Genomic DNA, 15,642 nt, shown 5'->3' with positions numbered 1-15,642 from the left:
TTAGTAGGCATGGTGTTGTTAGGCCGATGGTTGGACTTGATGATCTTAGAGGTCTTTTCCAGCCTATGATTCTATAATTTTCCCCCCACCCTGGGCAGGAGCAGAGCTGATCTCAGTGCAGCAGGCAGCTTGGAGTCTTTGGCCCATTCCCCCATAGACGTGGTGGATAGTCTGACTCATGTGGCGTGCGTCCATTAGAAACAGGCTTGGGATTGTCCTCACCAATTTGCACAATAAAACGGGCCTCAAAGTAGCCAGAGGACAGCACCAGGCCTTGGCTGGGAGTTTTTCTAGTCAGCAAAACACGGAAAACCAGATAGCTTTGACAGCTCAAAGGTAACTGAATACCATCAGTGTGAAATCTTGTCTCTTGAATGAGATAGACACGTGAGGATGGTGGAAAATAGAACTGAAAGGGACCTTCTGTATCATAGTGCCCAGTCCTCTGCTGTTTGGGGTAGCTATGGTATGTCTAAAGAACTGCCTCACCTCTGCATTAAAGCAAGTTGAGATTTTTGTCCTGATAAAACCTCCGGGAAGGCAATTCCAGAAATGCACTTCTTGGACAGTCAGGACCCTCTGCTAATTTCCAGCTGAAATGTATTCCTGGCAAATTTATAGGCAGTTGTTCTTGTGCCAGTACTGCCCTTTCACTCACATCGCTCTTCTCTCTTCCTGGTACTTCCCTCCAGGGTATTTGTAAGCAACAAATATATCTCTTCCCAGCCTGCATTTTGCTAGACTCAAGAAACTATGCTCATTTAGTCTCTTCTTGTAGAAGAAAGCTCCCTCCTCCCCTGGTCATCCTAAGAGAGAAAGGCACAGAAAAGGCAATTTAAAATGGATTCATCTTTTATATGGACATACAATATTCTGTACTTCTGCGACAGCATTAAAATCTTGCTAGTTCTATTAGAAATCCCTCATCTGACATGTCTTAGGTTCGCATTTGTCTTTCTCACATCTGCATGCTACTGCCAGCTTACAGTCATTTGATCAGCTCGTGCGCTCAGGTCTTTCTCCTCCTCTGTCACTTCCAACTGATGAGCTCCCAGCTGGTAGCAGAAATTCTCGTTATTACTCCCTCAGGGCACGACCTCGCATTTTGTACTATTAAATTTGATTCCATCTCTATTGCTTCTGTCCCTTTTTCATAGGAAAACTGCTCTGATTAGTCACTATATAATGCCTTAGAGACCTAAAGACATATTCAGTATATTTTTATTTTTAGAAACTGTTTACTGTTTCAGTATTTTCATTCAGTGAATGATGCTGATGTCTCTCTGTATTACCACATCTTTCTAACAGAAACTCTAGGCTGATGTGGAGAAAGGCAGGGGAAAATTGCCTCCCAGATGAAATATATGGCAAGAAGAGGTATATTTCCAAACTGTTTCAAGGAAATAATTTTTTAAGTTATTTGTCACTCTGCTGCACAAAATGACCGGACGACACACTGTCCAATCAACAGCAAACCAGAAATGTGCAGGTATGAAAATGTTCTGTTTTACTTAACTATTTTTTCCAAAATGATCCACCGTTGCTGTGAGTGAATTTACTGCGTCTCACTTCTGGGACGCAGCTCTCATCTGCAGAGCTGTCACAGTGATGGCTCCCAGCACTTTGGTTTTTAACCATTAAAACTATTTTTATGATGTTCAAAGTACTTCAGAAACAACTGTCTTTATTGCTTAATTGTTGCTCTCAATTACTGTGGTAGTGGGCAGCTTATGAAGGTCTGCGACGGTGATGAGCGTTCATTTAATCTGACCTCTCTTTCTCAATTACAAATAATGATGTCTGGAGATGGTTTTACCCAGAGAAGGTCTGAGGTAATGCAAAACAACCCCCCTGTCCTTAAGATGCTGCAGCAGCTCTGAAGAGTGTCTGACACTGCTGGTGCTTTGTAAGGAGACACCTTTGTGTGCTGAGGAAAATTGTCACCGCAAGAGCTATTTTATGGAAAAAATGTATTTCAGGAAACAGCTGGGGAGAGGTGCACGCAACAGTACTGCAGAATCTTATTTCTCATGTCTAAATTGTCTGGTATAAGTTTGTGAGGTGTTTCATAGGGCCGTGAGCTCTTTACTGGCTTTGTAGGTGTTTGAGCAGCACCTAAAGCAATGGCACTTCTGACCCTGAGGGGACCTCTGCAAAGTCCATCTCTGCAAAGGAGTATTGAGGTTACTTTGGCTATTTGTAAACCAGAAAAGGCTGATGCATGTAGGGAGCTGAAGTACTGACATGGCATTAAAATCAAAGGTGGTTTCCTTTTCTTCTCACTTCTGCGAATGGGGCACATCCAAGAGGCACATGACAATTTGCCATGGTGGTCTTCAGATGGACAAAATTCGGTTCTCCTGAAAGAACCGAATTTTCGTTCCACACTGTGTTCTGCGTACGCTCTGAGGATCCCCTCTGTGTTGGGATGCTGTGGGGATGGGGTGTCTGAGGGGAGGAAGCTTGCTGTGTGCTCGTGATACAGGCTTTGGTGGCATCTCAATGCCCCGCTCAAAGAGTCAGAGGGGGAGGATCTCTGTTCACCCTTTCAAGCTGTGCATCACAGTTTTTTGCCAGCAAAGACTGTATTTCCTGCCTCGTCCAGACATGCTAACGAGGCACCCGTGACATCTGACGGGGCCTGCCTACAGAGATGTGAAAGAAAATAGCAGAGGGAGCGGGAAGGCAAAGCATCATTTTGGAAGCATAAGAACTTCTGAAACATTAATACGGTGAATAACTCCCTGCCAACAGAATTTCACTAAATCACTGATCTGAATCATGTCGCAGATGGCATCATCTTCCAAAGTGTTTGCAAAACACAGGGCTCAACCTTCAGTGGCCGTGCATTGCTATTTCTGATCCAGCACAACAACACGCCTGTAAAAGACAGAGCTTGTAATAACTGCAGCTCAGGAAAAAACCCTGAGAGATCTGAATAGCTGTCTTGCAGAAGGAGAATTGCCTATTTTGCTCAGTGCAGCAGTGAAGATAGGCTCGTAGGATAAAGAGCACCACGTGCTCCGATAGACTGTGAGATCCGCTTTGATGCCTTTTTATAAGAGTAAAATCCCGACTGGCATTGCTGAGTGGAAGGGAAAGGTGCTAGGCTTGATAAAGTAGGACCAGTCATGACAGAAGCAGAAGGAGGAGGAAGAGATTGCATGTCAGCCAGGTGCCCCCATTTATGTTCTTCCATGGCTGCAGGAAGCATTTAAGCTTGAAACATTGTTTTAAATACCAAAACCAGTGTGACCTGATGCCAGGATGAATAAATAGTAGTGCTCTTGTACATGTGATCTCTGGTACCAGAAGCTACATCTATATTATCTCAGCCTAAGGTCTTCTTGGCACCTGAATTTAGGTGCCCATCCGGACCATGCCTCAGCTTCTCAGTAAGAAAAGATTAATGGTGCCCACCTCCCTACCCCAGATTTCCATGCAGGAGGACACACTGGCTCCAGGTGAAAGCTGTGGTTGCTATGAGTGGGTGCTTATTTGCATGGCCAGGGCCCCGAGGGCAGCCACAGCACACGTCCGAGGGACTCTCCAGGTAGCTCTAAAATGCGAGCACCTCTCCTGGGTGCCTAGGGTCTGGCAGCCTGATCTCAGCTGGAGTTTACAAGAAGCAGAGCTGGAAACTACCACCCTGGTTTCCCAAGGAGGGACGGGCCTCCCAGTGACATTGGTACCTGTCTCCTGGACTTTACCCTGCATCTGGCCCACAGTTACCATGGAGAAGTCTTTATAAAAGATGACCAGGTTCTGTTAGACGTCTCTTGCACACACGCTCCCGACACAGCGATGTTAAAAGAACAAGGCTAAGGATTGCGAAAGCAGGAAGGCAACGGAGGAGAGCCAGAATAACGGTTGCCTTGTGCAATCTTGTTTTGGGCTCCATGAGTGTCTAACTCGCCTGCTGTTTTGGACCCTGGAACCCTACCTCTCTAAGTGCACAGGTTGCAGCTGCGGAGGGGCTGAACAGCAAAACATGAGGACGGAGCAGGCTATTGCCAGTTGACCTACACCCCTTTTGCTGGAGAAGCTGGAAGGCGTGTAGTAGTTAAGGTGGAGGCTGAAGGAAGACACTGTCTCACTGGCAAGACGCCGGAGTGCTGGCCCAGAGAGCTGGACTTTCTCCCTGCCTGCACTGCCGTGTACCTGTGGGATATCACGGACACCGCTTCAGCCAGGTGCTCGCAGGTATTGATCGTCTCTGTCCGCTCTCATTGCCCAGTGCTCATCCTGAAATCCTAGGGATGCTGATTTCTGCAGTGACAGAGATCATTGAGAGTCCTGCTCTGAACCTATGCGTGCTATGCTAACGTGCTGGTCCCTGGGTAGGCAGACCCTGGGCAGCTCAATGAGGGTATCAGAAATGACTGCCTCTTCCCATCAGCTGGTAAGCTGGTGATATAAATACAGGAATTGCTGTAAGCACTTCAGCGTTATAATGGTGTTACAGAAGAAGTGAAGAGGAAATTAATAGGGCCAGAGTAACCGTATTTGAATAGCACGTAGTACAAAAGGCTGAGGAATCCATCAGCCCGAGGCAAGACCTCTCACAGAAGATGTCAGCCCAGCCAGTTAAAGTCGGGTAGCATTAGAAGAAACTGCACGTAATGCCAACCTGCATAACAGACACTGCTACCACCTATCACCGTAATGAGATTTCATAAAGAAAAGCCCATCTCGGTGGCTTCCAGAAGGATTTCCTTTAGCAGACAGCTGGGCACCCGGGCTGATTAAACACAGATACAAGGCTGAGCAACTGGAACAGCCTATCATGTTTTACTGTACCAAGGCAGTTCTAGATAAAAAAGATGCAACAAACACATCCAGTCCATTTTTAGCTTGTCTCTGAATGTATACACACTGTGGGATAACTAAGAATTCAGTCCCTGCAATTAACATAGTGCAGCACAGGACCCATTAGCGGTCCTTCCATGGGAATGGGTGCCCTGCCCAGTCCCCAGGGGTGCAGACAGCATCTTGCAGCTTCTGCCGTGGGACAGCAAGAGGCAGGATGCGTAGATTTGGTGTCACCCCATCCCGCAGGCTGACGGAGAAAAGCAGGACAGTGACACTTCCTCATGCTTAGAGGACAGAAGCTGCCATGGTGCTTCCTCTATACTGGAGGGGGACCTGAAAGCAGGACTCAGCCATGAGTCTCTCCACGCTTGGCTCTGCCCGCAGTACAGCTGTGATGTTTCGTGGCTGGCCAGGGCCACAGGGACAGCCCCATCCCTCTCAGAAATATGCTGGTGAAGTTCTTATACCTTTTCACTGGTTTGAAATGCAGCTGCTGACAGTCTCAGTTAAGGCACTGCCAGCTCATGTTGGGGCTACGCTTGTGATTTTGATCTGTGATTGCCTGGTGATTTGTCAAAAGTGATAAGAGTCACCAGGGAAAGAGCTAGACCTTGCAGACACTGGGTTTGTAGGCAGGGAGCTCCTCAGACCTCGTTTACCCCCACAGAAAGATTTTGTTTGACTCCCAGAGTGATCTGGGTCCCAGTTCCCTTCCACAGGACCCCACTGTCTCCCTCACAAATGATGTCACATCAGCAGAAGAGTGGCTTCTAGCACCACACTTTTTGAAATGTCATACTTTACAGCCAGGACTCAAGCATTTGTGAGACAATCTAGTGAGAAGAAGAGGACAGTGAAATTAAGTGAAGGGCTGCCAAAGGCAGGGAAGGTTTAGACTTCTTGTCAATCTTTGTAAATCTGGGACTGAAGTAAGGCCATGATTCCTTAAACAACCCAACACCTGGAAGCCACTGGCAGGCTCACAGCATGGGCAAAATGGATGTTTCTGTTACTGGTATTATTATCATCATCAGTCCTATTAACCAAGCAATGGCAGAAAAATGTGCCATTCAAGGAATAGTGTCCACCCTCCATTTCTACACAATATGACTTTAATTACACTCAAAGGCTCTAATGACAAATTAGGGCCCAGTCAGTGTCCTTTGAAGTCAACAAAAAGATTCCTGTTGACTTGAGTGGGCACTGGCTGAGGACCACAAGCTGCAGGAGGAAGTCTGAATCGCTGTGATCCCACACAGGACTTTGTTAAGGGATGGCTTTGCCTCCATGAGAAGCCATTGGTGTCAGAGCCAGCAGAACTGAGAGCCCATGGCTGCCAAAATCAGGAGCATGGATTTATCAAAACCCCCATACCATGGTGTTCCCATTCACTTCTGATCTGTAGAGCAGCTGCATGCCAGTCCATAACTCTCACTACCCACACACCATCCTGTTCCATTCCCAAAGAGCCACCCTTCTAGGACTACAGTTTTCTTAGTTGTAAAATGGGACCAGGTCATCAACTCAGGCACCAGCTCAGAATCTGGCCTCTTTTCTTTTTTTTTTCCCTTCATCTAGAAGAAATGGCAATGCACACTAATTTTTAAATGGGCAAAGCTATCAAATCAGATTCAATTAGGCTCTTCCCACCCCTTGCACATGCCTGAAATAAAGGTTATGTTACTGGAGTTTAGCTGACGATGCTTTTGTGCAAGGAAGGAACGGCTCCAGTTAGTTTTTCTGTAACTGAAGCCATATGGAATTAAAACTTGTTGAATCAATAACAAAACATGTCTGTGTCACAGAGCAGTTTTGTTTCCAAGACATACAATGGGCTGTTTGCAAAGTCACGTTGCTGGTTAAAACTACATTTTTTTAAATCGACAAATAACTCAGGGACTCAGCTGCTTAGGAGGATATGGTCTAGCTGATTGCCTGAGAAAGTTCTGAAAAAATCCCCAAACCAGCCTGAGGTTCTCTGTTGATTCATTTTCATAACACATTTAACTACACTGTGGCAAATGCTTGCCAGCCATTTAGGCAAGTTGCTTAAGATATGTGAAGAGACATGAAGAGTAAAAATGATTTCAGCCTCCTAATTTCCCATCCATCCTTCCCAACACATGCATGGTAGATGCACTGAGAAGCAGGTGAGTTGCTAATGCAGATTAAGTTGTCCTTTGCAGAGCTACTGCAATTAATCCACCCAGTAAACCTTGAACCAAGAAATATTTCCGTGAGACATCAGTGTCTCCAGATTCAGAAAGGACTTGACAAATGCCTAACTGAACTTGCACAGCAAGTGAGCTGTGGTGGAGAAAAGAGCGTGCAGCCTCTGCCGGGGGGCATGGAATATCTAAGGGGGTAAATAACCTGCTTTCTCAACAGCAGCATTTATTTTGTCTTATTTAGGTGCTTGGCAGTGAACAAGGAGGTTGGAGGACATCAGAGGTGCTTCAGTAAAGCTTGCTGGTGACTAGAATTTTCCTCACTTTCATGTAGCATGTAGCATGCCTGTAGCCACCTGAAGTCCGTCTATGTTACTGTATAAGGTGTTCCCCCTTGTTTTGGTTCTTGGCTTCAGTGTCACATGGCTTTGTAACACAAATATAAAGTAGCACTTTGTGGAACTCAAAAACCTATGGTAATTATTTTTAAAAAGCTGAGCTTTTCTGAATTTCCTTTCTTGGTAGTGCTGGGCTAGGTCTTCTACGAGAATATCACTTTTCATAATCTCTTGGTTCCTACTGGCCCGTGTATAAGACAAGCATAAGACCCCAGCGTGTTCCGAGCAGGAGGAGTGCTGCGTGATGGTGGGCTCCGGCGCTGGGGGCTCGGGTTTCCTCCTCAGGGACCGTGGGAGCAGATGCCTGCAGCTCCACTTTTCCTGGGTTTTCTTTCTCTCCTCTCTGATTCTGTGTCAGGTAGTTAAGGACTGAAAGGTTGCCTCAAGTGCAGCCTTGGGAATCGTATTTTACTGCAGACAGCGTACCCTGTTATCAGTTATTATATTATAATAGGGCCTAAAAATCCAATGCACTTATGTTCCTTTCTCGGAAAGGTTTGGTATCGAAATACATTATCCATGGAGGCATATAAGAGGACTCCCACAATTATGGTGCACTGTGGCACGCAAATCGAGGTAACCTGAGCCAGCATTCACTGGGAAGAGGCGGGCACTGGTGGCAAATCGCTCAGATCCCAGTGCAGTGCCTCCAGCATAAAATTTGAGTCCTGTAGCAAGGGAATGGAAACGCCACAGGGGACAAACCGTTACTAACCAAAATAGGTGACATCATCCACAGTTATAAGGGAACTTGCCTGTTGGTAGGGGTATATATCAATTTCCTGGTGTGGATTTTCCATAGTAATTTATCACTCTGGCAAAAATAAAAACTCCAACAAAACCCAAACAAATGAAGTGAAAAAAACAAAAGAGCGCAATGTCTCATAATAAGCTCTTCTCTGTTGTGGCAGCAGCTGCAGTTTCTCCTCTCAGATTTCTTTTCTGTTATTACTCAGAAAGAATCAGCAGCTGCTTAGGAAATATTCCAGAAAGATTCATGGAGAAGTTCCTGGTTGTTTTTCACATACTAATCTGACAGAAGTAACATCTTCAAGGCAGGGACTGGCTCTCCTGTTTTTTATCTGCTCCTCATAAATTAGTGGTTTCTGATAACGTGGTTAGCTAAAAGGAAGCAATAGCAGGAAGAATCCAGAAACAACAGGTCCAGGTGATGGGAACCAGGTACATTTTTTATGTCACAGAGTGGGTGTGGGAATTTTTTAGGTTATTTTAATGGTCGGTTTTGCATCTCATTAAAGACTTTTATTCAACCAAACTGCTTTCCAAGTGGGTGTATCTAGAAGCAACACCCAGAAGAAGGACCATTTGGAAGAGACGCAGGCTCCTTTATAAGTAGCACACCTTCAGGACATATTAACTCTCGGGTTATTTTGGTGCTGTCATTGCACTCCATGCTTTAGGGCTGCAGTGTGCCGCCATCAGAGTCCAGCCAGGAAAGCTGTCGGGGTGGAGCTCAGCGGGACGGTGCAGATCAGTGCCTCTGAACGGGCACTCCTATTGCTAAACTTCGCTGTTCTTCCTCACGCGCCTTCTTTGAACCGGGGTGCTTGCTCGAGAAGAGCATTTCTCCCCAGAATGAGGATGCCTAACGAGAGTCAGAGCTGATGCCTGACCCCAGTCAGGGAGCTGGTAACTGGTGGTTGTTAAACAGGTCAGGAGGGCAGAGGTGAGCAATCGTGTCAAGGCTCAGAGTTCCCCATAACTGTGGCTCGAAGCTGTTGTCTTGAGCCTTTCCCTTGCTGTTGGCCCCCCGGTTGTAAAACGAATCCTGTTCCCATTTCCAGGTCTCTGGCACATGAGGGCACAAATCAAACGTCATCTTTTGAGTGATGTTTGCCCATCACTCAAAATCAAAGCCTTTTTGCCCTTCCCTTGTCCTTCTGTGTCACAGGTAGCCCTGCCTCTGAGCGCACTCCAGGCAAAACTCAAAGCTCCTGTTGGCATCCGAAAGTGGAGACGTGGGTCTTCACAGAGCCGATATGGAGCCTTCAAAGCTCTCAAGACCATGAATCTTGCTGCATGGAGAATTAAATGCAAAAGTTGCTTTTTCCTCTTCTGTTGTCGCTAGCGGGTAGGGGAAAAAAAATTAAACCTGGGGAAAAGCAATTTGTATCTGTGATGTCCAGTGCTGCAAAACACGGTCCACTGAAGTACACGAGCTCTCAGGAATGTGGAAGAGATAATTGGAGGTTAATAGAGCTTTTACTGATGGCTGCCTGGCCAATTATTTCTATGGAAAAATCCGCACTCTTTCCCTTTATGGGAATGAGTTCATGATCATCTATATAAAAGAAAGCTGTATTTTGAGAACACATACGCATTTGCATACGGATGGTGTTCTCTTGCAAACTATTTGAATAAAAATAAAAGAAGAATGAAAACAGGAGTTTTCACTCAAGGGAAAAGTTAATGAACTCACTTCTCTTTCTTTCACTCCCTGATTAAATATTATGTTACCATTTTATCTTTGTGCATGAAGAGTAAAGCCCTATTCTGTATTTTGCCAGCTTCATTCATGAAGCTTTGTATTATTTTTACTGCAATAAAAAATTTAAAATGACTCTCTCCACATGAGAAGCAGAATGGAGAAGAGAAGAGCCGTAATTCCCTGCACTATGGAGGAAGGAGAAAGTGAAAGACGAGACATCCTCTTTTGTTTGTTTGAATAGGGAAGAGATGTGCTCCAACATGTGCTGATGCGAGCAGTCAGAGAAGACCAGCTACAGAAGCTCAACAAGAAATGCAAAAGGCATTACCTGCTATGTAAGCTATTAGTGAGACTTTCCTTTCTGAAGAGTGTTTTTTTCCTTTTATGCTCATTATTTCTGGGAGCCCGTAGGCTCAGTAGCAGATTGTAATGATGTTTTAAAGCTGACTGCTTGATCGTTCCAATTCAGATCCTGTGGATTTTCAGTGTTTGTAGCTGAGTGGATTTCAGTGGATTTTCAGTTGGAGTAGCTGAGCACCACTGGACTTCTCGTCCTGCAGTGGTCAGGTAGCTCAGCTGAGCTGGTGTTACTCACATGGGGCACCACCTTCTTTTAGATGGCAGCAGAAGCATTGGTAACATTCAGATAAATAATTCCAGATTTGTACATCAGAAGATGATTCCAGAATTGGCTTGACATTTTATTAACACATCAGAAGGCTATTGCCATGGATTTGTCAGTCTCCAGATATATTAAATATGCTAGGAGACTCTGTCTGAGACAGCACCAGAAAACTAGCTCTGTATGAAAGCGAATTCATGGAGAGTGCCCATCACCTGCTAAATACGGCTGTTTTTCAAATGTTCTTGAGAATGAACGTTGTTGCTTTTCATCTAGAAAGGGATGCAAGGTTTTATAGAGGCTTAGTGCTTGAATGGCTTGCAGTCTTGTTCAATCAGCTGTTGAGATGTAAGCAGAGGCAACATGGAATCACAGAAGAGATATCCACATGCAAACACTGTAAAACACAGTGTTTTCTGGGGGAAAAATGTAAATTTCAAGTGAATGAGAATGAAAAACAAACAAACATGAGAATGGGGAAAGGAAACGGAACATTTAGAAGTGGAGCCCTCCATCCAGGCATTTAATCTGTGCTGCTGTCACTAGCCCATTGCTCTAGGTAGTAGGAGCAAGGCTTCTAGCTGCCAGTCAACCATTTTCTTTTTGTTAATTATTCACATTGCTGTAGGAACGGAAATTATCTCTATTTTCTCACTTCCCAATTGAAAACTGTAATTGCAGCTGCTCCCTCCTCCTTGTTTGGAAGTTTTACATGCAAAGAGTCATCAGCCAGGCTTGCCTTAAATCACATCTTCCCATGCAGCCTGGGTTATAATCTAGCGAGCACAGCAGCTGCCTAGTCTCTTCAAGGACAAACACAATACATTTCTCCAGCCACTGGCTAGGGAATTCCTGCTAAAAGAAAGCGGCTATGCCTAGTCTGATGCCTTTATAAAAACGTAAAGGAGTCAGTTTCCTCAGGGCTTTCACAGATATTGCTAATCATCTTAAATTGAAACAGGGCTTCCAAAAACAGCATGTAAATCCCCATAACGCACCTTCAATTTCTGTCTCCAAGGCTACCCAGCTGCCCTGATCCTCCATGACAAGCTCTAGAAATGCCTTGATAGGTCCTTTCGCACTAGTCCTTCCCCACTCCTCAATCACCCTCACTCTTGGGTCGTCTTGCGTGCATGAGACACAGCTCCACAGCACTGCTGCCATGGTGGTGGTGAAGAGATTGTCTGAAAGCCCATGGGAAGTCTGAGGGGTGAGGAACACACAGGCTCTCATCTCTTCCACCAACGGAGAATTGTTGATTTTCTCAGGGATACAAGAAAACAGCCAGAGCACCTGTGCAGACCTGCCCAGTTTTTCTCACTCATCTGTGCAAAGGCTGGATTGGAGGTTTCTTTAAGACAATGCTAATAGTATTTATTCATGCTGTTTTTACCAAACCTTCTTATTCTGCTATAAGACACTTGGTTCATGAATAATAGCAACTACTCCCCAGTCGCAGAAGTGTATTTTGAGGGACACAGTATATGTAGCCTTCTTGGACATTTTCCAGTGACTTTATATGCAGACACTGCTTTCACACAGAGAGCCAAAATCTGCCCTCTTCTGAAGTCTCTTGGGTCTAAATTAGTGAGACTTTTATATATCGTGGTTTGAATCTGAATGTGTTTCCTTGCTTGCAGTCCCTGCGGTCACAGAGCAGGCAAAGAGACTTTGTGCTGTAGTTTACCTTGTGATGGTGTTTTTTTTCGGTTGTCCTGGCGAACCACATGATCAGCAGGCACATTCCCTGTGTTGCCAATACAGGAACACCTTCTAAAAGTGAAGATTTTCAAGGGTGCAAGATTTGCAAAGGCACAGGTGTATGAAGCAGTGTCCTAGCAGACAACAGCAGCTCCCAGCTGATGGCTCATCTGAAGGTCTGGGCTGAGATACAGCTTCTCTGAGAAGTTAGTGCCTGAGTTACTTCCCTGACCATTGTCCAGGACTCACAGAAGAAGTGCTGGATGAGCTGATGGGCCTTTTGTACTGCAGATACCCCCAAAATGCTGCAGGGTCAAGAACAAAGTGCCAAATGAGAATCAATGAAGCCTTATGTAGACACTCAAGAATAACAAACCAACCAGTGGATTTGCAGGCAGACTGTAACAGCTTGTCATCTGATGTCCCCTGGGTGCAAACACTGAGACATCTGCAGTTTTTGACCTGTTTTTTTTTTCTCTGCTGGCTCAATATCTAGATAGCTGGTCATCCAATGTGAAAAAAAAACAGAGGGAAGAAGAGAGCAAATTGCAACAGGCAGGAGATGCTGGACTATTAGGATGTCAAAAGGACTGGAAATAAAATAAGTACACATGTTGCTTTGCTGTCCTTTATTATTTGTGCATCAAGATCTCAGAGTTTGTTTCTGGAACTCTGTTAAAAGCAGAGGTTTCAGTTTGCCAGTTGGCATTGAACTTTAATGTTGGTTTTATTTTGCATATATTTTGCATCTCTAATCTCTTTGCTTGGTACTGCAAGTTAGAAATGAACCCAAAAAGCACACACTGAGACTTCACTGACTTCCCCTGACTTTTGTCTGAGAACACAAAGCTCTCTTCATATCACCTCCTCCAGTCCCAGCAGCGGAAGGGGAGACCCCCAGAAGACTGACTTCTGGATCATCATAGAATTACAGAATCATAGAATGGTTGGAAGGGACCTTAAAGATCATCTGGTTCCAACCCCCTTGCTATGAGCAGGGACATCTTCCACTAGACCAGGTTGCTCAAAGTTCCATCCAACCTGGCCTTGAACACTGCCAGGGAGGGGGCAGCCACAGCTTCTCTGGGCAACCTATTCCAGAGCCTCACCACCCTCATGGTGAAGAATTTCTTCCTTATATGTAATCTAAATCTGCCCTCTTTCAGTTTAGAGCCGTTCCCGCTTGTCCTATCACTACACACCCTTGTGAAAAGCCTCTCTCCATCCTTCCTGTAGGCCCCTTCAGGTACTGGAAGGCTGCTGTAAGGTCACCCTGGAGCCTTGTCCCAGGCTGAACAGCCCAAACTCTCTCAGCCTGTCCTCACAGGAGATCATCTTTGTGGCCCTCCTCTGGACCCATTCCAACACATCCATGTCGCTGCTCCTTGGGATGCAGTGACTGCACTAACTCCTGTCATGCCTCTTTCCTGTTTCTAGGCTCTCGCTAATACAGAGTGTGCCCAGATTGTCAGACGGGGTCATGATCACCAGCTCCAGCCTAATCTCTTAATTAACTCCTGTTAATGTAAATGCACTCGAAAAGATTCTTTTAGTTGGAGTGTTCAAGAAATTAGAAGTCCTCTCTTGAAGGGACAGCGTGTTTCTTCTTTCATGGTTCAATATAGTGACAACACTGTCTTGCTTTATGAGGATTTGCCACCTCCTATGGTGCTCACTTCTCATCCCTGGATTATAGATTATTTTAAATCAACTTGGGATAATAGGTGACAGCTCAGTGTATATTATGTGTAGCATTTCAGTTTTGCATAGGCAGAGACCTCCTGGCTTCTTATTTCTGTGTCTTGGAATAGCCTGAAGTCAAGGTTGGGTTATGCACCTTGTGTAACAGAAGGTAACAATATGTGAGGTTCTGGTACCTGCCAGAGAAATGCACTGTTACTGCTTCTGATTTAATCTGATTTATCCTCATTGCATGGATGTGCTACTCATTGCAATCAAGGTCAGAAAAGGATTTGAGCCAGTTTTTGATGTGGGAAGACAGCAGTCCCACAGGTGAAAAACACAAAGAAGAGCTAAGCTCAGACTGACCTTAGTGAAAAAAAGCGAGCTCCCAAAATGGAGCGTAACTGGACTGCATCGAGAGAGTGAATTTGGAGCAGGGCGAGAACTGTACCTGCTCATGTTATCAGCAGACTCCCCCCTCCTTCATCACTTCAATTTTTGCCTAGGAGAATCCATATAAAAACAAACAAATGTCAACAGAAATGTTTCTATTGTTTTCCTTCACTGTTTCTAATGAAAACTGTTCCTTTAAAACAGAGCAATATCCTCCCCTATGATTTTTGCAGTCACACCGCAGAAAGAGAGAAAACCTGAAAGCAAAATTGACTGCTTTTGATTTTTGCTAGCTGAAGAGAGGAAACCTGCCAGTGGGAAAGAGAACAAAAATCGTGCCGAGTAAATCTGGATTTTACACTGCCTCTAATGATCAACAGCAATCATACAAATATTTATTTCTGGTTTTGTAGTTTATTTGTGTTTAAGTTGACAGCAGATCCTTAATTTGATATTCAGTCTTCCTTACACAAAAATATGTATCTTTCAGATTGGTTCTTTAATTATTCACATCTTTAGGAGTTCAGACAGCAAGTTGTTGAGGGATAATTTTGTCATGTACTGCCTTAGCATGTACTTTCCATTCACCAATTCTTTCATTGCTGATGCTCAGTTTGGTACTAGAGATCAAACCCTGTTTGCACTGAAGCTGACAGGAAAACATCCAATAATTTGAATAGGGTGTTGATTTTATCCTTATAGTTCATACCGTAGTGGGAGCTGCCATGACATCTAACACCAAATCTTTAATGCCTATCAAGTGCTTTGAAGTGCAGCCCCTCACATTGGATAGCAAGCGTTCACAGTTTCAACCCAAAAGCAGTAGAGGGACTGCAGCCCAGCTGCTGGAAGTGCAACAGAGAGGCACGAAGTAGGAGGGTGTCTCAGTTACTGCATAACAGGCTGGATAACTTTTTTGCCTGTGGTTTGCTCATGCAGCGTCAGTGACGTGGATGTGCAACCCACAGCCATGGACAGGTGTCTGCAACCTCGTTATTATGGCTCTAACCTGTGGGCCATCATGCAGGCAAGCAACTAGAGAAGTGCTGCTAAATCTATAGGCATGCACAGAAATATCACAATACATGGGTTTTTCTCCTCATGTGTTTAGTGCTCAAAAATTCCATCAAATTCAACAAGATCTCAGCATATAATAGAAAGCAGCTGTTTATGAGGGCTTAAGTAGTTAGGAACCAAACTTCAGGCAGCCAGATTTGAAAAACGTACTCAGTCTTCAAATGATGTGCTCTATTAAAAGGAGTCTCATCTAAAAATGCTTATGAAGTCTGAGAGTTTATGATGTAAAGAAACCTGTAGCATGCAGTGTGCTTCCTACTTTTCCTGTATTTCATTATGCCTTCCTGCCTCACAGAACAGCTGTAGCACTAAACGGATTGAAATTTGTAAAGTGCTTAG

Source organism: Opisthocomus hoazin, chromosome 1 (assembly GCF_030867145.1).
Source record: "Opisthocomus hoazin isolate bOpiHoa1 chromosome 1, bOpiHoa1.hap1, whole genome shotgun sequence".
Lineage (NCBI taxonomy): Eukaryota > Metazoa > Chordata > Aves > Opisthocomiformes > Opisthocomidae > Opisthocomus > Opisthocomus hoazin.
The sequence above is the reverse complement of the archived record's forward strand: the minus strand, read 5'-3'. Positions refer to the sequence as shown.